Here is a 25,089-nt window from a genome sequence, read left to right on the forward strand (position 1 = left end):
GAAAGACATACGTATTATTACCAACCATTAAAGGAGATAACAGATACAGTAATAAGGATTACATAAGAACCATTTACCACTTGTGTAAGCTTTTAAATTATTCCCAACAATGGAGAGAATAGAAGCCCTGTATTTTCCAAATAAAGGTAAAACATTTACCAGAAGGTGGAACAAAAAGGGAGGCCTCAAATTTATATAATGTGAATGGTCTTATGGTCTTTTTGTCTTTTTTATTGGGCAATGGTTAGAGTGATGGTGGTTATAGAATTTTCTCATTCTAAGAATGGTTAAAACTATGGGTATTTTCTTATTTTAAATATATTCCTGTAACATTATCTAGTAGATAACATAAATTTAAATTTAACAGTGACACTAAATTTTAAAGTATTTAAAATGTAATATCCAGCATTAACACAAAACCTTTTGATTTTGGAAAGATGTAGCATGATATTTATTTCTAAGAAGTGTGATCAACTATATCAAGACCTGAAAATTTGATGTGATGGAATATGGACAAATGAGGATGACAAAAAATAAGGCTGAAAGATTGATTGCTTTTCTTATGTAAACAAGTGGACAAGCTGCCAGTTTTGTCCAGCAACCATTCTGTTGTGTCTACTATTAATCTTTATACCTCATTACAAAGGTAGTTGGGTTTTGGTACCTTAATATCAATATATTTTCTAAGGTGCCTCATTTGATATTTCATAGGAGAGCTTGTAATTTGGTCATAGCATATGAAAACTCTCTGATAAAAATAAATGCTATGCATTATATTGTTACCAAACTCTTCTTTATGATGTCTCTCTTAATCACAGAAATAAATGTAATTGATTTTATGAGTTATATCATATGGTGTGAGAGTAGAACTGCTAGTATCTATGTGTGTAGTACACTGAAAACTCCCATGAGATTTCCCTTTGGCTTTCCTTAACCTTAAGCTTTCATAGAACCCACTGAAAAATGTGCAATATTGTACCTTTATAAAAGACAGTATAGAATTACCTACAAACAGAATGTTCTTACTTGTCCAATTTAGTTAGTACCTACCCCTACAATGCAACCTGAAGCAGCAAATGCCTGCAGAACCACAGGTGCCTTAGAGAAAAGATAAACACATGCAGAGTATCAGAGCAGGAGCACTCCGTCTAATACAATAAACAGCTCATTACCTCTCTGCACTCTGGATTCAGTAGACATTTCAGAGGTATAAAAAACTAGGAATAGTCTATTTCAAATTAACCTTGTGCTATCTTGAATGATGTTAGTAACCACTGTTACTGTTACTAATTTCTAGTAGTGAGAGAATTTAGATGATTGGAATTATAAATGAGTGCATAGTCTTTCAAGTAAAATGCACTTTGTATATGTGACACAGCACCTCTCTGGTGCTGTCTGACCCCAGCAGGGTAATCCAGAAGGCTCCCTAGAGGTGGTCTATTGGACTAACCCAATAGTTCTTTTCACAGCTGTGATTTGGCCATATGGGAACAAGGCAATTACTTTTCTTCTCTCTTCCCTTTCAAGATGGCATTTGAGAACAAAAACGTCTCTTCCTGAGAAGGAGAAAGTTTAAGTGTCTTATATAAAACTTGAGTAAATTTATATAATATAATAGTGTTCAGAAAAATGTACAGAGCATTCCCCTTGTCCTTTTTCCTCCCTTCTCCTTTGCTTCTGTAAATAACATGTTCTTAAATAGAGCTTGAGAGAAGGGCCAGTAAGAGTATAGAGGCGAAAAGGCAGAAATGGAAGAAGATAAAGTCAAAAGTTAGTATGAGATATGCAGCATCTTAAAAGATTTCCCACTGCATTCCTCCTGAAATGGGACCACATTAAATTCCTCCCTCTTGCTGGATAACCCAACCCACCTTGATATTAAGAAAATATGCTAATGGATGAAAAGACAAGATAATTACTCTTGTTTGGGTAATGCATTTATTAATGTGTTGTATAAGTACAAAATAAATCGAGTTAGCCAATTAAAATATAGCTGTGATTAAAATGGCAAGACGCCATCCTGCTCTGACTGCACAAGGCAAATTTTCAAAAGTTCATGAATAATTATGCACTATAGGTAACTTTATCCAAGCTAAAGAGGGTAACACCAGTGTGATTAATACCAAGTTGTAGTATTCTGATTCCAAAGTATTCTTGAAAAATTGCTGTGATCCTCATGCTAGATCAAGGAAAGAGTGAAAGGAGAAGAGTCCTAGTTGAATTCAGACACTTCTCTTCATTGATATCTGTTCTCTCCTTATCTTTCACCATCCTGCATTAATGAAGTTTACAGGGAAGATAAAAATAACCTTCTTGATAATGGAGTTCAAAGAAGGAAAAATAAATGAGAAAAGACCTGTGTCAAAGAAGAAATCCCAGCATATGTGGAAAGCCCCAATCAAGGGAGAATTCAATCAAGGAAATTCAATCATGGGGATTTGGCAGCTGGGGTAGGTGTTCAGAGTTTCCATAAGGAAGGATGCAGTTGCAGACACCAAAAAGGACTGCTTAAGAGGAGAATGTTCTCCTGGGATGTTTGGTAAGGAGACAGTTGAAAAAAGGCATGGTTGTAGCAGAAGAGCATTCCTTAAATATGATGACATTATAAATTAAAATTTAAGTATTGAATCCCGATACACATAAAATGTTCGATAGAATGTTAGTGTATCTGTTTCTGGGTTCTATAATTAGTTGAATACAGACTTGTTCTGAGAGCTCAGGATTAGAAAACAGAGTTCTCTACTCTAGTTTTAGCTCTCCTTATAATAATGATAATTGCCTGTGCCTCAGTTTCCTCAATTGAAAAATAGAGGTAGAACGAAACTTTCCCAGTATATTTCACTGAGCTTTTGAGAGGATCAAGTGAAACAACAATGTTTATCAATGGACTGTATAGCCTAAAATTTATTTATATTATTAATGTTTCTTGAAAACAAATGTAAATTGAGAATGTTGGAAAGAAACTTATCCTAAGGAGAGTAGCCCTTGGAAATGACTTGAGTATAGATTTCACTAAATGTTCAAAAGATGCTAATATAGAAGAAAGAAGTTGAATAGCATAAGAATACATGGGTTTTCCTGAGAGATTACAATCACTCTGAATCCTGTCTTTCATACCTTTTGTTTTAGTTATAATTACTTAGAAGATCATTACATTATCTGTACATTTTATAGTAATCACTGGCCATAAGCTTTGCTATTAAAGTATAGCTTTGTCCCCAGAGTAGAGAAAGATAGTCAGGGAGAGAAGGGTATTATTGTGGATTGAAATGGAGAAAACTATGTTATATGCCTTTGTGAATATGTCAAAATGAACCTAGTCTATATAATCTAATGCTCTAAAATTGTATAATAGATACTTTTGTTACACAAAGTCATTCTATATTATACATTATTAGAATTCTCTCATTTACAAGAAAATAATTAACATACAATTCTAAAAGAGAACAATGATAAATAAAAGTTTTAAAGGACCATCCTGGAGATCGTGGTTTTTATTTTCTATCCAGAACAAATAAAAAATGATTCATTGACTGAGTCAGTTTTTCTTGAACCAGCTCATAGTTTTGGCTCCTCAATCAATAACTAAGTGTTATCAATAGTGATGTTGGTCCACACATTCCTGGGCGTTCATAAATAAATAAAAACTGGTCATAAGGCATGATTCATAAATCCAAGCATTAAACAGGGCCCAGGTGTAAACATTAACCTACATAACCAAAGCTCCACCAGGGAGTGACAGTTGAGAATTAAGTTGTGGAAGTATTAAGAAAGTTTATATTAAAGAAAAATAGTAGGTAAGATGAAAGAATTGCAATATATTTTGTTGCATTTGGTGTGCACAAAATGTGCTTTCTGTAGAGAAGGTCTACGCAAGGATGTTATTCTTAATATTTTTATACTTGCTACACATATTGCCCATGCATCACATCTATGCATTTAGGTCTACAAAAGTCCCTGAATGGTTCTATAAATTATTCAGTTCTTATCTATATGTTGCATATTATGGAAGGAAAACAGTTATCCTTTGGTACAGAGATAGAATGAGGGGAGATCAAAGCTAGGAAAAGCAGTAAACTGAATTTATAAATGAACTGTACAAATTTAGATTGAAACATAATTTATGTGTACAACTATTTTTAAACAATTTCATGAGGATAGTGTTCTATAAAATATAACTGATACCTGTTCTTAATCTGATTAATAAATATATGCAGTAGTTATATTGTTATAATGAAACATTCTTTCAAAAATATGTTATTTTACTTTCCATGTGAGATTTGTCATTCTTCCTAAGAGTAGGAGAGGGCCTTTTGTTTTTTTCCTTCTATGGGGAGATCACATCACAGCTCTATGGCCTCAGTTCTGTCATCACGTACTGAAACACCAAACCATGAAATTCGTTGTTATGGATGGAAATTGTTAACAATCTATTGAGTCAGTTTTATTTCTTCAGTTGTACCTACAGGAGTCAACACAGGGATTTCTTGGTAGGAGAGTATGCAAAGATTTACTCCTTTATCTTTAGCTCTTCTGTGGTTTAGTAGAGGAATTTAGTCCACAGGAATCCAGAAATGGCACTTTGCATGCATGCATGCCCCTTAATGCGTAGCAACCGCAGTGTTAAAGTGATCTTGTAAGTTCAGTCTCAGAGTGAGTTAAAAATGGAACAAAACTGAAATTATACTACTTATTTTCCAAAGAATGCACACTGAATATTTAGATTATTTTCTTAGTTTCAATAGACAGGGCCACAATGTTGTTAGTTTTTAGCATGACATCTGACATGACATCCTTTATACAAAGGATGATCGTTGGTTATTTTTATAATAATTTTTCACAGTATAGCTTTAAATAACATTTGAAGCATAAGAGGAACTATTGATATCATTACTTATTCCTTAGATTAATGCAAGCATTATTCTCTATAGTTATCATAAGGCTGACAGTGACAAGACTGGGCATTTTATAGGCAGGATATTCTCGACTTAGAGTGGAAAAGATATGTCAATACCACATTTAAACCAAGTGTTACAGAAAATCTCTGATATCTCTGATATCGTGAGAATATTTTCTGTCAAAAATAGACATCTCTGGAATTGATAACTTGCCTTCAGAAGGCCCTGTTGTGGTCAAGGCACAGGATTACTCAAGAACTTTTCAGCCAGAGTTTGAATGCTTGGTTCATATTTCCACCTATTACTAGAACCCCTTTTTTCCTGGTAATCTTACCTCCACAGAGAGACGGAAAAAAAAAAAAAAAAAAAAAAAAAAAAAAGAAAGAAAAAGAAAAATCTATTGACTTGCCTAATTTCAGACACTTAGAAATTATTTCCACTTCTCTTCCTTGTAACTAAATTCTCAGGCATTACTGCTCTTTGCTCAAGGACTTGGCTCATAGACTTCAGACAATAAACATAGAAAGTAGTTTAACTCAGTTATTACCAGACCCTCTCACATCCTAATTTTGTTGACCTGAAAACCTTAGACTTTGGAGAGGCATACCCACTTTGAATCTGGATTCTGGATATATGGTTTGAGTAAGTTACTTATGTTTTCTGAGTATGATTTTTTTCATCTCTAAAACACTGTACCATATAATTTGCAGAACTTTGAAAACATTACAAGAGATAGTGGGAATTATTGTGGCAGAATACTTAACTCTTAGGAAGCTTTTCATAAATCAATCAGAGGAGATTCAGAGAAATAATTAGTCTATGCTGGTTTTCTCTTTTACTCTAAGCAATAATCAGGAACTAATTATTAGCTTACAATTTAAAAAGAGGAATGATCTTAATTGCCATAGATTTTTACTTGAAAGATTTTTTTTTCATGAGAGCCAGCTACTTTTTGGAGTACGTAACTAGAAGAACTAGAGGCATTGGGATCTCTCACATTTGTTTACTGTAGAATTATTTTGTTAATAATTTAAGGAAAGTTGGAACTTTATCTGCTGGAATCTTGGAGAAAACAGACCAAATCTGCAAAATAAACCATTATCAACAAAGGTAATTGTGGACCCAACATTGTGAAGCACAATAGAACTAATACTACAAAGACCAGACCACACTAACCAGAGGTAAACTAAACAGTGTCCTATAAGCAGCTATCAGCTCAGCATGTGTTGTTTGCTTTGAAAGTGAAAGAAAGTCCTCTGTTCTGCCCTTCCCAGGACAAAAATATCTGGGACAGGGCCTGGTTTCTGACACTTAGTAGGTATTCACTAAATGCCCACTGAGTGAGTACATGAATAAGGCAGAGTGATTTAGAGCTGTGCTTCTCAAAGGACAGTCTGATGGGGTTTGGGGTAAGATGAGTACCAAGGGAAATGAAGAACCCTGAGCAGCTATTTATGGCTCCTTTAGTAAAACATGCATTAGGAGAAGGGCTGGGCCTTTCCCTGGCTGTTCACCTTCTTTCCTCTCAGTGCTCCAGTTAGTGAGACAGCAGGGCCCTCAGAAGTCTTCTGGACTCTCATCTGTACTCAGTCTTCTCCCTCTTTGAAGTCTTACTTTCCATGCACTTGTCATTCTTGGGTTATCACCACCCCTCCTCCTTGCTTTCTCTTCTCACTTCATTCTTTGACTACCTCATTTTGTGGTTGGCACCACCTCTCCTGTTCTTTCCTCCTCCCCTACTTTTTTTTTCCCCAGAGAGATGCTTTTTATTTCTTCCCCACTGTAAGCCGAAAGTGGGAAGTAGACCTTTACAGTGGATTATATATATTCATTGGGCCTCAGTTTGCTTTCAATATTTGTTACATTTTTGTTGTCTAATTTGATGACTTGAAGATATGTTTAAATTTAAAAAAGGTTCTACTCATTTGACATTCAAAATTTGTTCAAATCTGCGACTTAGGAGGTAATGAAATATTAAATGGAGAGCTTAATAACCATCTGGACATCATGTCCTTTCTTCAGCCCAGTTTTTCTGGTAGGAAGCTGATGCTCACAGGCATCATGGGATTGTGGTAATGGGGAGAAGAACGGATAGGGTGCTGAAAAAGAAGAGAGTCAAACCTGCCAGCCAAAGTATTCTGTAACTAAACGTTATTTACTTGTCAGTTGGAATATTATTGATGTAAACTTATCTATTTCTATGCATTTAGTGTTTGTTTTCTTTGTTTTGAGCTTTGACTTAGGAAAACCCAAATGAAAATGGGCTTTTATTTACAGGATAGAGCAGGGAGAACAGCATCCCTAGGTAAGTCTCAGTGGTGATTCCACATAACCAAACTCCAGAAACAGAAGAGAACAGCAACAAAGAAATAGGAATAAAAGAGGTAGGAAATAGGGGTCAGCTGGGGACACTGACTCCTTTGCTCCCAACAGTTTCCTCCTAGGAAGTGATGGGAATGGAGGAAGGCTTTAAATTCTGAGTTCAAGATACACTGTGGGTGTAAGGCCAATCAGAAATGTGCTCATGGCATTACATAGAGCTATTGACTGCTCCTGATTGCTCTTTTCCTGAGTCAAAAAGTTTATTATGGACCATGTGATGTCTCAGGTTCTTTCCAATTCTAGAAATGTAAGACTCCTTTCTTCCCCTTACAGACCTCCCTGTATGTCTGGTTTTTCCAAAATACTTTTGAAAATTTTATTAGGAAACAGCATGTTGTAGTGGAAATAGTAGGGACTCACAATCTCAAAATCCTGGGTTTGGATCTGCAGCATATCTTATTTGATGCTGTGTTACTCTTGCTAAATCACTGAATGGCTGAGGCTTTCTTTTTTTATGATTATAGAGAAACTAAAGAGCACTATCCCATTTGATTATTGCAGAAAAAATTCAAATGTATCACAACATAAATGTATGATATTGTCTTATTATATTTTATAAGATTCATTGATTTTTATAATTGTCTTTAAATACTTTGTAAGTTCCTTGTGGTCTAGGAGTAGTTTTTTATAAGAATCTTGTGGACAGAATAAAAGCCTCATTCACCTCATTTCTAAAACCGGTAGTTAAGGATGAGTGTTTGTTATTTACTGAATTTTAAACAACAACAAAAAAAAAAAATTACTTTTTAGTTTGTTTCTACATTTTGGTCAGAAGGGTGAAATTATGAAGGTGAACTTTATTTTTATTAGAGATAGAGCTACTGCTAAATACTTGACTTGAAGGAAGATGTTGTTGAATTTCCTTGCAGAGGAGATGATGTTACTGTGATTTTCTTCTGTTCCCCCCCAAGCTATGGCAGACAGCAGATAGAAACTGGTGTTAAACCAGTGCTACACAAAGTGTGGCCCATGGAGTGGAAGCATCTGTACCCTCTGGAAGGTCTATCTATGAAGTCAGTAATACTGGACCTCAGGAATTTCCATTTTACAAACTCTCTGAGGGATTGTTAGTGAACACTCAAGTGTGAGAAGCAGGACCAAGTAGGAAAGAGGATGCCTTATGTTTTCCATTCCCCCCACCCTGAGGTCCATCACCTAGGTAAGGGTGTCATCTATTTACACGTCCAAATGATAGCTTTGATCTTGATAAATACACTTATGTTCATAGATGTCTAACTGTAAGGACATTCTCTACTTATTTTTAAAAATTAAATATGATGTGTATGCCATTATGGATCAAAATTTAGCATGTATGTTAAGCATGTTTTTAATGATTATGATGATGTAAACTGTGGTGCATCATGCTTTATTGAGTTCAGATAAGAAAACATCTAATAGTAGTCAATTGTGTATAAGCATTTTGTAAGATTCAAAAACTCATCTCTTAGAGGGAGGTTTTCGTGGACTAATGACATTAGGATGCCATTTGCTGCTCCATGTCTTTACTATACATTTTGATCTTTTCCATTAGGGATTTAGGAGCCTCTGTCTTTCTAGGAAAGATATGTTCATTCAGTCATTCTCTGGTCTCAGGAATATTTGCTGAGCTTTATCCATGCTATAGATACTGAGTATCTGGGTAGGATTTTAAGAATAAAAACACAGTTTTGTAAATGTAATATTACATCCTTAATGGGATCCTGGTATAATAAAGGGTTATTAGGTAAAAACTAAGAAAATCTTAGTAAAGTATGGATTTTCGTTAATAATAATGTATCCATATTGGTGCATTAACTGTGATAAAATTTCCACATAGTGAGCTGTTGATAATAGTGGAAACTGAATATGGAATTCTCTGACTTAACTTTATAATCATTCATTGAATCTAAAACAGTTCTAAAATAAGGAGTTACACACACACACACACACACACACACACACACACACACACACACACACACAGAGCAGCATTACCCCAACGCTATTCCCTAGAAGCTTGAGATCTAGTTTTAAAAGGAGACAAGTCACAATAAAGCAAGAAATTTCTTTCTTTCTTCCTTTCTTTCTTTCTCCTTCTTTCTTTCTTTCTTTCTTTCTTTCTTTCTTTCTTTCTTTCTTTCTTTCTTTCTTTCTTTCTTTCTTTCTTTCTTTCTTCTCTCTTTCTTTTTTAATATACTACATGTTAAGACAGGGTCTGTGGAACTTTGGAATTGAGACTGAAAGCAGAAACTAAACTCAGTCTTGAGTAGTGGGAGGGTGGGCCAGAAGCTATGAGCCAATGATTTGCTTTTCGGCCCATTTTGAACCATTCCTGCCATGTTCCCATAGTCTTCACTAGATGCAGTCCTGTGTCCTCCAGAAACACATTCCCCCTAGGCACCTAAGGAACTCAATTCCTTTTGGTTCATAGTTCTGCTATACCCACTAATATGACACATGTTCTTTGTTCATGCTAAATTAAATTTCTTCCAAAGTTTCTATATGGACTTGAGATTCTCATTTTCTTTGTATGAGTAATGTGATTACTGCAAATTCACAAGTAGATTTTGAATTTAAAAAAATTTTGAAGACAGTATTGTTTTAGTTATTGTCAGTTTTACTTATATTGTTTGTTTTATTATATTGTTTGCTTTGAAAACAGTATCATATTGTTTATTATAGTGTTTGCTTTTGATCACTGATCAAAAGACCTGAGAAGAACAACTTAGAGGAGGAAAAGTTAATTTTGGTTCACAGTTTCAGAGATTTAGTTCATGGTCAGTTGACTCCATAGGTCTGGGTCCAAGTGAGCAGAATATCATGGTAGAAGAAAACTGTTATGATCAGAGCTACCCCCAGTGACCTACTTCCTCTAGCCTATAGTTACTACCCAGTTGGTCCTTCCAAATTATTAATCCATCGAATGGATTAGTTCACTGAGAGGGTACCACTCTCATAATCTAATCATTTGCATCTCAACAGTCATGTATTGTCTCACTTATCAGCTTTCTAGGGGCACCTCACATCTTACTATAACTTTGGATTCTTAGAATCTACTGAACTTTAGGTACCCAACAAATGTATTTTATCTAGTGTATTTAATGTCTAGAATTTAATTGTTGTGTATAATAGCATCAGTTTTGCCAATTTTAATTTTTTTTTTTTTTCCTGAATGCCATATACATTTCTAACAGAGATGGCAAAAAAATGAAATGATGGGGTTAGGGAACATTCAGAAGGTCGGTGGGTAAAACAGAATACTTCTGCTCCTTCTCCAAAATGTGAGGTCTTCTATTGGAGAGTTTTGAAGAGAAATCCAGAACTGCTTAAAATGATTCAGAAAATATTTGCATATTACCGAAAGACACAGTATGAGGTTTTGGCAGAGGGTGGTTTGAATTCACTTGACCATTCACATGATTGTGTCACATATCACTTATCTTTTCTTCTCATTTGCTCTAGTCATGATCTCCTAATGTCCAATGTAACCTCACATTCATTCCGCTGATGATAAAATGAAGAAACAAAGAATACATGATTATTGTAATAAGCAAAAAGCAAAGAAAGAATTGTGAGAGTAATAACTTACTCACCATCTTCATTTTTGAAGAATGCCTAAATGACCAAAAACAAGAGGATTTTGTTTTGATGAAAAAACAATAATTGTAAGTTTTATAGGGAAACTTAGCTTACATAAGATATTTTAACTTAAGAAAGAACTAATTAAAATTATCTTACTAGAATTTATTATATCTAAGAAATGAAAAATGTTTGTCATACTTGTACTTATCAGAATCAATTTCATATATATATATATATATATATATATATATATATATATATTTCCTTGTTCAATAGGTTTGTTATCTTTATCTGAAAAAACTTCATGGAAAAACTGGTTTAGCTCTCAGCAGCCCATTCCTGAGTTCTGAGGAAGCTTGCCTTCTTTTGAGTTACCCAGTCTTTCTTCTGGGCAAGGGACATTTTAGGATAGCTCCACCTCTTCTTTTTAACATTTCTCTTGGGCTTCTCATAGACTGAATACTGAATTCTCTCATAGAGCAAAATGAGTTTTCTTCTACATCTCCTCCATGTCAGCGGTAACATTGTTCTTTATATTCTGAGAGAATTGCTTCTTGTAAGCATCTTCATCTTCTTCCATTAGATAGTGCATGTAATCTGCAACATTCTGACCCATGATGTGCTTCTGATGTACTTCTGCATTGAACTCCTGGCTTTCAGAATTAGAATCAGGGAATTGTTTGGTACTATGAGATATGATAGACAAGACTCCATCCACAGCTCCTTTCAAGGTCCCCAAAACTTTATTGCCTGTTGTAGTTCCAGCAAGGTCTGCATCCAAATGGCAGGTGAAGGCATCAGGTGGACCATCAGTGCTTTCCCCATTTTATTCATCTTCAGTCACCTTGCTTGACCTTCATAAATCTTGTTCATACCAAACCTATTGAGAAGACTGCGGACCAGCAGCAGGCCAGTGTAATATGCTGCAGCATAATTTGTTAGGCCAACTTTCACACCATATTTTGGTAGTTCATGGTGTATGCTGTATAGACTATCATATCCTCTTCTATACAGGCATAAACAATCTGGCAAATGATATCTCTGTTAGTTACACGAGCTATCATCCTGTATTAGGGTGTGTTGTACTTATTTTTGTACTGGATCACCAAGTGTTTCTGAGCTTCTTCTAAATTTCATTGGTATCTCTTAAAGTAGACCTTGTTCTTGACAACTTTAACAAACCCCATCCTGTGGAACAGAGACCTGGGTCCACAGCTCCATTCAGAACTGCAGACCCAGCAGCTCTACAGCGGAGAAAAACCAATTTCTGTATGTTTTGATACCTGTTTTTTTTTTTTTTTTTTTCTTTTTGGCACTGAACTAATTAAATACAATACACTTGCATAAAAATGTAAACCAATGTATATAAACAGAAATGTAAAATAATGTCAATTCAGAAGAAGAAACACTTTTCTTTGGTATTTATAAGGAGTAAATAAAAATGGAAATGGGAAACACTTGATTATATTTAGAAATTAAAGTGAAGCTATCAAAATAATTTTTATATATATATAGAGAGATAACAATCATTTCTATTATTCTAAACAAAGCAAAAAAAAAAGCTTTTTTTTAAAGAAAATATTTGGGAAAATAATGGAAAGTAAAAATGATTCCTATTGAAAATAGCTTTGTTCCTGATGAAAGTGACATAACTATTTTCCTTATCTCAAGAAAAATTACAAAACCAAGCAACAACAAACAAACAAAGAAACAAACAAACAAAAAAACCAAAGGAAGGAAAAAGAAGCTTCAGGCCTTATAACAATACATGTGTTATACATATATCTGTTTGGATAAATGGTAACTGGCAAATACTTTATAATTGCTTAGAATGAGTCTGAGAATACTGAGCTTGCCATAAGTTAGGGTCTAGACTAACTCAAGTTAATCATATGATATAGTCTTAAAATAGCCACATCACTCACTTTTAAAATATAAACTTAAAAAGTTTTTAAATGCAAATCTTATAATTTTATCTGTGAATGTACTGAGTTACCCATAACATTGTACATTTTCACTAATATGGGAAAGCAAAATAGTTCTTTTTTATTTTGTTCAAAAAGAAGAAAGGGGAAGGAGAAGTTAGAATATGGATTAGTAGAATGGATTCCACAAGTCACCCAAAGTATCAATTTTATTATAAATTGTTACTCATGAGAATTCAGTGTTTAAATTTCTATAACACATTAATATTCTTTGATCTCCTTATAATTCCCCAAAGCAAAATTCCCTCTAAATAATAATTAAGTAACCATAGGAAGAAGAAAATAGTATAGTTAGGTCAATTATGCTTCCAATTAAAAGAATCAAATTGCATATTCGTCATTCTATTTCTCAAAAGTAAGACAAAAGCTATGTACTGGGCACTGCTTTTGACAGATTTTTTTGCCAAATGTTTTATACTTGCTCCAAAATGTGTATGCCCAAACTGAAGTCTGATGTATTTTAGGATTATAGAAGAATTTTCATATCTGGAGGAAAAAGAAAGTTCTCTAAGCCTTAAAAATCAATAGAAATGGAAAAAATAAAGATGAAATACAGAGTTGACAATCAATATAAATTAGAAGGTCTACACACTGTTAAAACAGTAAACACTAAGAAATATGTTAGGTGCTATAAACATAGTGTTGGTCTCAGAGGATGTAAAGTAAATACAATGCTAGGATTTTATTATATGCAATTATGTTTTGCAGTACATGACTTTTAGACATCTGCATTTCTATATTAGTATAGAAATAACAACTGCATTATGTTTTTTTAGGTTAAAAATGTCATTTATTCTTTTAGTGCCTGATTTATATCCAGTGAATAGTTAGAACAGACCTTGGAATTGCTTCATTTTTGAATGTCTGGAATAGTGTCATTATGAAAAAAAAAAAATTGAACACAAAATTACTATTGGTTAAGTTTTGCTGTGGGTGGGGAAAACTGGCCGGCAAAGACACTTCTGAGTAGCACCTTCCTTGCAAATGGTTTGTGTAATACTGCAATTTGTTGCTAACAGCGCTGCTATACTTCACTTTTGAGGCTCCCCCATCCAGGCTCCAATGTTCCATTCACACTGCTAACCACTGAAATTTCCCTTTGTTTCACTGACTATTTTTTCCTCCTAACAAATAGGCCCAGCTGCTACTGCAGCCGGTTGCCCACACTCCCCCATGCTGCTCTTGCTGAGGATGGCAGCCAGAGTAAAGAATAACAGCTGGGATTGGCTTACTTTGGCATCTAAATAATTTTGGGGTGGGTCCATTCCTAACTTTATTATTTCATTTAATTTTATAATCTTTCTTTCTGCTGAACTTTTAAAAACAGATAAATGATGTTTTCTAGAATGTTTCCCTCATCTGGCTGTGACTTAAATCTGACTGCTTAGGACAGGAACTTTGGTTCCTTTTGACCCTTGTTATTTTCCCCCTCAATTTTAAGCATCATTTGGGAAAAAATGTGGTGGAACTACATCTATTAGGTTATCTTGAAAGTTATGTAAACTTTCTCTGACAAAAAGTTATGGATGATAAATAGCACCTATCTCATTGGTTGTGATAGAATTAAATGAAAAACTTTTTAGTGTTTTTAGAATAGTGTCTGGCATTTAGTAATTGCTAAGTAATGTTTGATGGGAAGAAAATCAGAATGGGAAGAGGAAAAAAAGGATGAGAAGTAGGGGGAGATAGAAGGAGAGAAAGGCAGGGAAAGAAGGAAGGAGAGAGGAATAATTGCTGAATGGAAAAGCTAATGATTGCACTTAGGCCATTAAGTGCAATTAGCATTTTATGTATGTTCTCCAAACAAAAAATAAAATCACTAATTAGAAAAAGTTCCCAGTTTAGGAAAATGTATGTAATCTTATCCAAACTGAAGAGTTTTTTTGAATGTAGGAATTTTAGTGATTACTGTATATTCTGGAGTAATCATGTCCATGCCATTCAAATAGGTGGTCGTGCACATTTATCATTTTGAAGTGGTGAATTTTCATAGAAAGGGAAATTGCTACCTGAGAGGGAAGTCTGTCCCATTTTTAAAAATATTCTCATGAAGGGTATTTACCTATATAATCCCAAATCTGATTTGCTGCATCTTCCACCATTTAGTCTTAATTCTTTCCTTGAATACCATCAGAATGTGAGTCATGAGTGGTTTCCAAGTATTTCAGGGTGGCTACATGCCCTTTTGTTACAAGGGAATTCCATGGTTATCTTGACTATCCTGTCTGTGTTCTGGTCATGTTGTGTTTGTTGGTGTCCCTCTTAAAACAGATCATCACATTTCATACTCCAGGGAGGCAGCCTTGTCATAGAACAGTGGTACTGTTAACTGGTGACTTTTATTTATTGAAGCCACCTGAGTTGACAGCAGCTTATTTGGCAAATATGCCGTTCCATTCATTTATGTTGAGATTGCTGTCAGTTCCTCTAAGGGCTTTCATGTAGACTTTGTTAAGCCAACTCTTTCCTTTATTTCATGTGTGTGGTTTATTTGTTGAAGTTAAGAAAACCCTCTTTTACTCTTTCCAGTCCACAGTGTGAACCCTAAGCATAGTAACAGCACGTGGTACCCTGGAAAAGGCACAAGTTCTGGAGAAGGACGCTCCTAGATTCAGGGACTAGTTCTGCTGATGTGTGTTCTTGTTTAATTTGTTCAGATTCATTTTCACATTTATTGTTTTTAGGAAACCTAGTCAGAAATGATAAAATTTGAATTAGTTATAGTAATACTTTTAAAGTATTTTTAAAACTTAAAATACAAATTATGGAATCTAAAATGTCAGTATGTGGAAGAAACTTAAGACATTTTTCATTAGAATATATAAAATATATGTTTTGACTTTTATGGAAAATGTAGAAAACTCAATGTCATTTGCTAGTTTTCTCTATAAATTTTGTAAAATTATATAATTATAGTTAATGAAAGTTTAATTTGAATTTTTTTTAATATGAAGAAACAGCACAGAATCTTTCTTCATAGCTAAAATAAACGGGAGACTTTTTAAAATGTTTTAACAATTTTTTATTTAAAAAGAATCTGGAATGGTCACCACAACAGAATGACAGAATTAAAATACCATCATAGCTGTGATTGCTTAATTTTGTAACTTTAATTTGCTGTCATTTTGTAGATTTGCCAGTCTTTCTGGGTATTTGCAGCAAGCCCTGTGTTTAAAAAAAAGAGGCATATGAATTTTTTTTCAGAATAATTTTTTTCATTAACTCTTTGTAAATCACACATTTAAGTGGTGGTAAAATAATTCTGCCGAAGTTATGTATGTTAAAAATATTCATTGTTTACTTGAAATTTAAAAATTCCTGTTTTTAATCAGACTTTTTTGTAGCTTTTATTCTGTTTTTGTTGTAGGGTTAACTTCACCAAATGCTTTTTTCCTATATTACCAGTTTATGAGCTGTTTGTGCTTTTTCTAGAATTTTTAACATAGAAAAAGAGACATTCTAAGAATAATAAAACATCATCATTATAAGGTATATAACTAATTACTATATGCATATTTCCACAATAGAGTTCGTACTACAATAACTGAGAATGTTTCAAAATTGTGCATTGTGATAGAGATGCCTGTGTAATCTTAGAAGATAGTGGCAGACTCATAGCTCTACCATAAATCACATTTACTTGGTAAGATATCTCTGGAGTGTTTTTGCAGTAACTGTTAGAAATTGCCCTCAGGTGCTTTCAAGCATATTTGAATATATTTTTCCTTTAAGTTTTATGTGATGATGAAAGAGATTGGTCCAAATTTGTTATGTATTCTATTTTAATGTGACAGTCTTACCAATATAAGGAAATGGAGTGATAAAAATCATTTTCCCTCACTCACATCATTATAGTGACCATCAAAATCCATTTTTCTCTAAGTTTAGAAATAACTATATTTGAACTAATTAATCTATCTGTGGTAAATAAAGAATAACTGTCTCTAAATATCATGGAAAATATTATTTCTAAACTTTAATTCATGTTAGATGTGACCTTACACTTTTCAAATAGAGATTTATAATGTGGATATATGTTATTGCTTTTATTGATAGTGAAGCAAAAGAAAATAAAAATTAAGGGAGAAATGCAAGAACTATCCAAAATCTTAATGCATACTCATGAATCCCACTGTGTTGTTGATATTTTGGTTTATAAACATCCTTCCAAAGATGTAGCAGTACATTTGATCACTCATGTAATTTTTATAAAAATGGGTTCGTATTGTACATTGCTTATTAATCTGCTTTTATCTATGCCATGAAGTGCTTTCCATGATGAAGATTAGAGATATACTTTATCTTTTTACATTCTCCCACACTATTCCTTTTTTAAAAATATACCCTAATTCATGTACATTTGTTTGAAAGTACCATAATTGTGTTGTTGCAGGTCATTTCTAGCTTTATTTTCTTATTATGGTATAATTTATATTGATGTGAGCATTAGTAGATATATCTCTTTATGCATTTATCTGTTTATCTACATGGTACAATTCCTTACATAAAATTGCATTTCAGATGAGAAGGTGTTTTGGCCATCTCCTAGTATAAAATTTAAGGTAATATTGATGCTTCATTTCAATCCACCATATTCTTATCCTAGCCTCATCTTGACCTTAGAGCATTTTAACAGGCTTACTTTCTTCAAAGTAAGACTTATTCACATTGTCAATATTAAGTATATGTCAGTTCTGATTTGTCTGTTTAGTATACATAATTCAAAAACACATTAAAGTCAGTGAACAAAATACAAAAAATCAGAACAAAAATAAGGAAAATTATTCAAAAGTGAGTAAACGACTTATGACTAGCAAGACTCATTAAATATATTATATAGTAATACATTTTATTCTATATTATTATATAATATATACACATGTCAGTAATAATATATACACATAGTGTCAATATATGTATATACATAAGAATATATATATACCTTATGTTAATATATGTATACACATGAGCATATATATACACATGTTAATACATGCATATACATAAGAGTATTAATATATACATAAAAGTATATATTTAAGAATCATATATATTGCATATATAAAACATTATTGCATATGTATATATGCATATATATGATTCCGATAGTTACAATTTTCTAAAAAAAGTTCTAATATCTATAGGAACATAAGCATTCAAATTACCTTTGAACCATAGATAAAAATGTGTGTATATATGAATATATGTGTGTTTCTGTATGTGAGTATACATGTACATATACATGTGTGGATATGTGTATACATGTATCTTTATATATAACACAAGTGTGGATGTCTGTGACTACAGTATCATTTAGAGTGGAAAACAAAATATCTGGTAAAGCATTATGTCTTGTGTAACTTCATGTTTGTCAAAATATATATGCATGTATATGTATGGAGAACATTTTAAAAAAAATTTGTATTTCATTTGGTTTATCCCTGGGTAGCAGCATATGAATTTAATTTACTTCTTTTAATGCTTAGTCAAAATATATTTCATGTTGGGCATTTATAATTAAAATGTTGATAAAGCTATCATTCATTTATTCAATTCACTCACTTATTTTGTGGTGCTGGGGATTGAACCTAAGGCCTTAACTTGCTATGCACGTGCTCTCTCTACCACTGAGCTACATTGCTAGTCCAACCTATTTTATTTTAATGACAAAAAAAAGAGTCTTAAACTGAAGGACAGAGAAAAATTTAGATACAATTTTTACCAATAGTTAAATCAAGCACTGTTTAAATAAGTGTAGGTGAGCAGATTCTGTATGTTACTGTTACCTTGGTCAGACCATTCTAATTATATGTATACCTGAGGATATAGTGACTGATATTATTAAATAAAACTTATTATCAGAATATAGTAGTATCTACATATGAACTCAGTAAACATACTTGTCCCCAAAAGAAGGAAGCCAGCTGTGTAGTGAGGTTCCACATTGGTCACAGGAGGGAAGAAGGAAAAGGAAATGCAAATGATAAAGTTTGGGAAACAGGTATCTCTCATGAATTTGAGACTTGTATAACTATTTATTTACTAAAAATCTGTAGTAATGAACCTTTCTGTATCCTCTCAGGGTCAGCATACCCTGAACTGGATGTGTTCTCTCCCTTGCTCATTATGCTTCTTCCTCCTGTGATTTTGTCTCAGCAACTGGTACGTGCTTTCACCTACCTAGCTGTTCTAGAAAGGTTTAGTGACCCTTGATCTTGATTCCTTTTCTCACTAACTGTCTACCCACCAATAATCCAGCTACTTATATTGAGTCAGATGGTAATCAAGTTCAATGAAGTCTACTATCTTATTGTCTCTTAAACCCATTTATAGCTCTCTGGGCCCACAATTTTCCCCTTCTGCTTTATTGTAATAGTTTCCTGACTGATATCTTACCACCAATCCCATTTATTCTTCATCATATAATAAAAGTGATCATTAAAAATGCAAGTCTTTCTCATTTCAATCTCAAAACAACTCTAATGCAAGAATACATATTGCTTTTTAGATAAAATACACTCTTCCTGCCATGGTATACTAAGTACCCCCCTTTTGTTTTTGGAACTGGGAATTGAACCCAGGGACATTTAACCAGTGAGCCACATCCTCAATGCTTTTATATATATATATATATATATAAAAATAAATTTATATATATAAATTTATTTATAAATTTTAAATTTATATATATATAAATAAATTTATATCTTAATATATATACTTTAACATATACATCATATATATAATATCATATATATATATTTTATATGTATAAATGTTTTTTAAAGAGATTCTCACTAAGTTGCTTAGGGCCTTACTAAATTGCTGATGCTGGCTTTGAATTCACAATCCTCCTACCTCAGCCTCCCAAGCTGCTGGGATCATAAGTGTGTGCCACAGCACCCAGCTCCCCTTCTTTCTTGTTATATATCGTTTTTGTGTTCACTCTCCAGTGATATTGAAATCTAAGACATTCTGAACCTGTCAGATTTCTCTTCCCTCCAGGCCCTTGTACATGCTGCTTCTGCTTCCTACAATACCCCTTCTTTTTCTCTCCTTAATCACTGCCATTCTGTTTACTGTTAATGTCTGCTCATCTTTAGGGTTTGATTTAGACATGATATGCCTTTACCAGTGTTTCGTTAACCTCAGTAGCAACCTGAGCATACTTTATAAATATCACTAACTGACTTGTAATTGTCTACTTATTAATTTCCTTAGAATAAACTTGTTCGTGGTAAAGACAATATTTTATTCATCAGTACGTCAAACACACTACAATATTCAGAAAAGAACAAGAACCCAATGAAGTATGGAGGACGGAACTGTGCAATGGCTAATTGATCTTTTAAATTCTATACCAGAAATGTGGAAAAGGACCCATATTTTTCACAAAAGAATCTTTTCTCTAGCTTAAGAGATAAACAGTCTATTCATAGATAATGACAAAATTATTCACAATTATATATCCACATACTTAATCTTTTTTTTTAGTTTGATACTGCTTTATTCTTGTGAAAAAAACACTTTTTAAGAACGACTTTACTTTGCATGTATTTCAGATCAGCATCTTTGTTGGGTAAGATCTTGTATGTGAAGTAACTTTTTAAAAAGCCCATCAAATAGTGATTTACAATTTCCTCTTTCATAAAATCACTTAGTTACCAACATATGCAAATTACAGATTCCAGTAAATGAAATGGAAGCTATTTATACTCTGTGATTTGGTTATAGAAAAGTATTTGGGGGGTCAGTTTTATTCCTTTGTAGTTAGCCTACATAGGACATTATATTAATGCTCATGAAATGGAATGAGCCATTCTCAAAGGAGGATTATACATAAATACTGATGTAAGTGAAAATTACATAGGAAACACCAAAAATGTAAAAATAAGTTGATGAAAAGGAATTTGTAGTCACAAAATACTTTAATTTTTACTCTAAAATATATTTTATACTTCGTGTTTATACTTAAAACAATAATTCTTAAACATATATATTTGAAACTTGAACCAAATTAATTATTAAAACAAAGTAAGTAGTATATGAATAGAGTATTGGAAGAGTGTTTCTTGGATATCATCCAAGTCTTGAAGGACAAGGAGGACTTGAATGAAGAGAAACCAAGTGGGGAGGCATTGTAAGCTCAAGCAAAAAGGCAAGACTGAAGTGGGAAGTTGTGGATTTTTAGAGAAAAGTCACAATTTTTGAAAAAAGAACTGGGAATACCACTAAATAAGTAGACTCCACCAGTTTTTTTTTTTTTTTTTTTTTGTTAGAATCTTAAGAGGTATGGAGTGTGACAAATTGTGATTTTTGTAAAAATAAGAATTCAAATATATTAATATATTACTTGTTCTATTCTGGTAAGTTGTTCCATCTCAGAGCTAGTTATCTTTTAGGATGTTCAGTATTCTATTTATTCTAGAACTTGATTATACAAAAATAGAAAATGAAAAAAAAGATATATTTCTTTTGTAAAAGAGGACATGATGTAAATGACAAATGCCCTAGCTAGATCAAATTTTGTAGTAATCCACATGTTTCTATATTGTGCATCATGATTATCATAATTTGGAATGATTTTTGCAGTATATATACTCCATTTTCCAGAAGGTTAAGAAAATAGACTCACTGCAGGTATTTATCTGCAACTGAACAGAATTATTTAAATCACAGAAACAAAACTTTAGAAGAGATCCCAATAGGTTAACTATTTCATGGTCTAATCTCTTCAAAGGCATATATTTAACCCATCACAAGTACTTACAGAAGATTTTTTTTTCTTTTCTTAGTTGTTAATCCATTTTACTAACTTTAAGCAGGATTGTTCAAAACCTCTACTGATGAAAAAATTCCATTTAGTAAATAAAGTCCTCTGGAAAGAGAGATTCCACAATAGCTCTTAGTATTTAGCTTTGGCTTATGGTTAACAAAGCTTACAGAAAACACATTCTTTATAATATCTAGGGTAACTCCCCCATGTTTCTTCTACTAAGTACCATTGAGTATTGTTCTCTCAAGTATTGTACGGGTCACTTACAACAATGGAGAGTTAGATCACAGTGGTTATAATGTACATTCAGGTGGAAAAGTGTGGCTAGGTATCTGCAAACCTGACATCATTAATGGCATTGCTTTTATAACCTTAAAACTTTCATGGAGTTTTAGCCCATAAATTTCCTTTTATAAAAAATTGAAACATTTCTTCCCCTGCCAGCTTCAAGGAGCTTCCACATTCATGCATGGCTAGAGCCCATTGGATCCTGTTTTTACTCTGAGCTATAATCCAAAGTCATATTTTCCCTAAGTTTTCCTGATCATCATTATTTGTTTCCAGATCCCTCAGTGCCATACTGTGTGTTAAGTCAGAAATTTAAAAACCAACCTTCTGTGAACTGAATCCTGTTTATAATATACATTTTAGAACTATTTGGAGGAATCAAATCTCAAGTTAAGGTTAATAAGGAAGGTAATCGCAGGCTACTTGAAGTGGTATAAGATATACAGGTGCTGCAAAAGCCTTTGAATTGTGATAGGCACAGAGATAATGTTCAATTCATGTTGCTACAGTTCATCAGCTATGATGAGAGGCTAGTGATGGTAGTATTGTTTAACTATGTTAAAGAAGGAGCTGTGTCTTAATTCCTTTTTATCTTCCTCATGGGATATAGTACATTATTCCGTGTATAATGAATGATCACTAAGTTTGTGTTGATTCAACCCAATCTTTTACTTAAGGACAATGGATAGAAAGTTACTTAAACTTTTGAAATTGGTGGAATATTCAAACTTTTTGCTAGTCTCTTCATTTTTCATTGGGCATTCTTTTTTACACATTCCTGCTTACTTTGAAGTTAATGTGGCTTTGCTTTGGCCAATTAAATGAAGATAGAATTGATAAATGCCACTTCTGTGCAAAAACTGTCAGATTTGAACCTGGCAGTGTGATTTGTCACATTTCCTTTTCCTGCCTCAGCAGCTACAAAAAACGTGTACCAAGATGGAGCCACTGTCACTCTACGTCCCATAGTTACTTTCTAAGCAGGGACCCCCTTGAAGACCTGCTTGCCTGTGATGCACCAATGGACCTAGAAATGAAAATTGTTTTAAGCTAGTAAGATTTTGGGGGGTTGTTTTCTATTGAAGCATAAACTGTCTTTTCTTGACTAACAATTAGTAACACATTTATTTGTGAAGAAAACATCTTTTCTACTAGACATGACTAAGCAAACTATTTTCTCTCCACACAAATAAATTATGTTCAGGTGTCACTCAGCATAACAGATTGTGCCATGCCAACTCCTTCTACTCAAGATGTGGTAAAAATCTTCCCTTACAAGGAAGAAACACAGCATCTGTTATATTTGAACAGGAAAACTGCTTCTGGCTGACTGTCCACAGTGCTGAATCTGGAATAAAGTCTGGCTGCCTGGTTAACTCCTGAATTTTAGCACCAAGAAGAAATGTGAGGAGCTCAACTTACCTATGTTATTGTATCTTAAACTCTTTATTTCTCTCTTATTTTGTGCATTAGAGAGAGGATGAGGGCGTAGCTCAATGACTGAGCATATGCTTAGCTTGTGTGAGGCCCTGGGTTCAATCTCTAGTACAAAAAACCCAAAACCAACCAAACAACATCCCCCGCCCCCCAAAACCCAAACTAAAAAATAAACAAGTACAGGGTATGGTGACTTAATATGCAGTGGGTACAATTGTTAATCACTTGGGACTTTCAGGAACAAGGAGATTTTCTACTCTCTTAGTAAAGGCAAGAAAGACTGAAGGGTGGAGAAAACAATCTTTCTATTCTACCTCACATACATATTCTACCTCACATGTTAGTTCACTTGGAGCTTCAAAGATATTTTTGGAATTTTTTTTCTTTTTTTAAAGTATGAATATTATTTGTTTTTAAGATTCTTTCAAAGATGCCACATCTTTAGAAATAATTTTTGTTGCATTTTTTTGGTAAATGATTATAAAGAAAATTTCTTGCTTTTAAATAGGGATGAATAAGAAGCTAAGATGAAATATGTAGTTTCAGTGGCAACCAAGAAAGATATATGTATTAAAAGGTAGAATTATGTTACAAGTATACTGCTTTAAAGACTGACTTTTGAAATTTGTGTTTATTATCCTTTTAAAAGTACTGTTTTGTTGTTTATTATTGATTTTCACATTAATTTTATTATCTTGAAGTTGGGACTGAAAAATTATGAATGAAACAACCAAAATGTTGTAGACTGCAAATAATATGAAATGCAGAATAGTACTGATGTAATCTTAACTCAAAAACATCATTAATCATATTAATGTGGATTATTTTTAGACCCGAATGCTTGTTCTTTTAGAGTAAGCCTGTTTCTGTATGCAGATGGTAAATAGGGCTCCTTGTTAGTTCAATTTTAGATGAAATGAGTAAAGAAAGAGTATTTTCTAAAAACAGTAGTCATCTCATATTGTTTTGTGTTTTGCAGTATTCTATTAAAAACAGCGCAGTATTGTCAGGCTATGTTAAGCAGTCATACAATCTGACTCACAAAGGAGAATTGATAATTTCTTCCCATGTATTATTTCTGTATGTCTTTAGAATTTTTTTCTGTATGTCACTTTCTCATTAATGGGAGGATGAGGAGAAAGGGAGGACAGGTTAAATGGATTCATGGGATATAAAAAAAAGTCCACCAGAGTCTGCACTGCTTTCAGGTTATAGAGTACTTATGGTGTCAGGATGGTTTTCCCTATAGAAGTAAAAACTACCATCGTTAAACATCTACTTTGTGCTTCGGGCTTAAGAGGCAGTGTCTCTAATTTTCCAAACATCTTTATATTTTTATTCATATTTCACACATGAGCTAAAAGAAGATCAATTATTTGAATGCCATGCCCAAGTAAAGCTATGTAGCTAACAAATGACAAAACTAGATTCAAATCCAGTTTCTGTCTGTATTTTTTTAATATGGCAGGCTGAATTATGGGTATGGGTTTAAAAACATTATTTACACTTACCACATCAAAATATTTTTCTAGTAGTAGGTTAGTCATTATGTTTTTCTGCATAAAACATTTGCTTTTGCTATACTGATGTTTTAAGGATGTAGAGATAACCTTATTGCAAAGTTATTACATGAACTCCAAAGTATAGTTTCCAAAGGTTTGTTCTTCAGGGTAACAGGACATCTATCCCATAAATAGATATTTATGTAATTTACCCACCCATAGTGACACTGGAACACACTGTTCTTTAAAACCCAGGGTTA

General features: G+C 33.2%; 1 protein-coding gene and 1 pseudogene across 2 annotated transcripts in view; one reads left to right on the forward strand and one right to left on the reverse strand.

Moving 5' to 3' along the window:
- The window catches only part of SEMA3E (semaphorin 3E), a 282,400-nt gene that overhangs the window by 1,589 nt on the left and 255,722 nt on the right, over positions 1 to 25,089 (forward strand). The window lies entirely within an intron of this gene.
- On the reverse strand, positions 11,099 to 15,568 carry LOC306668795 (large ribosomal subunit protein uL18-like; annotated as a pseudogene). The gene has a single exon. The product of its transcript is annotated as a large ribosomal subunit protein uL18-like (transcript).

Source organism: Sciurus vulgaris, assembly GCF_902686455.1.
Source record: "Sciurus vulgaris genome assembly, chromosome: 8".
NCBI classification, from domain to species: domain Eukaryota; kingdom Metazoa; phylum Chordata; class Mammalia; order Rodentia; family Sciuridae; genus Sciurus; species Sciurus vulgaris.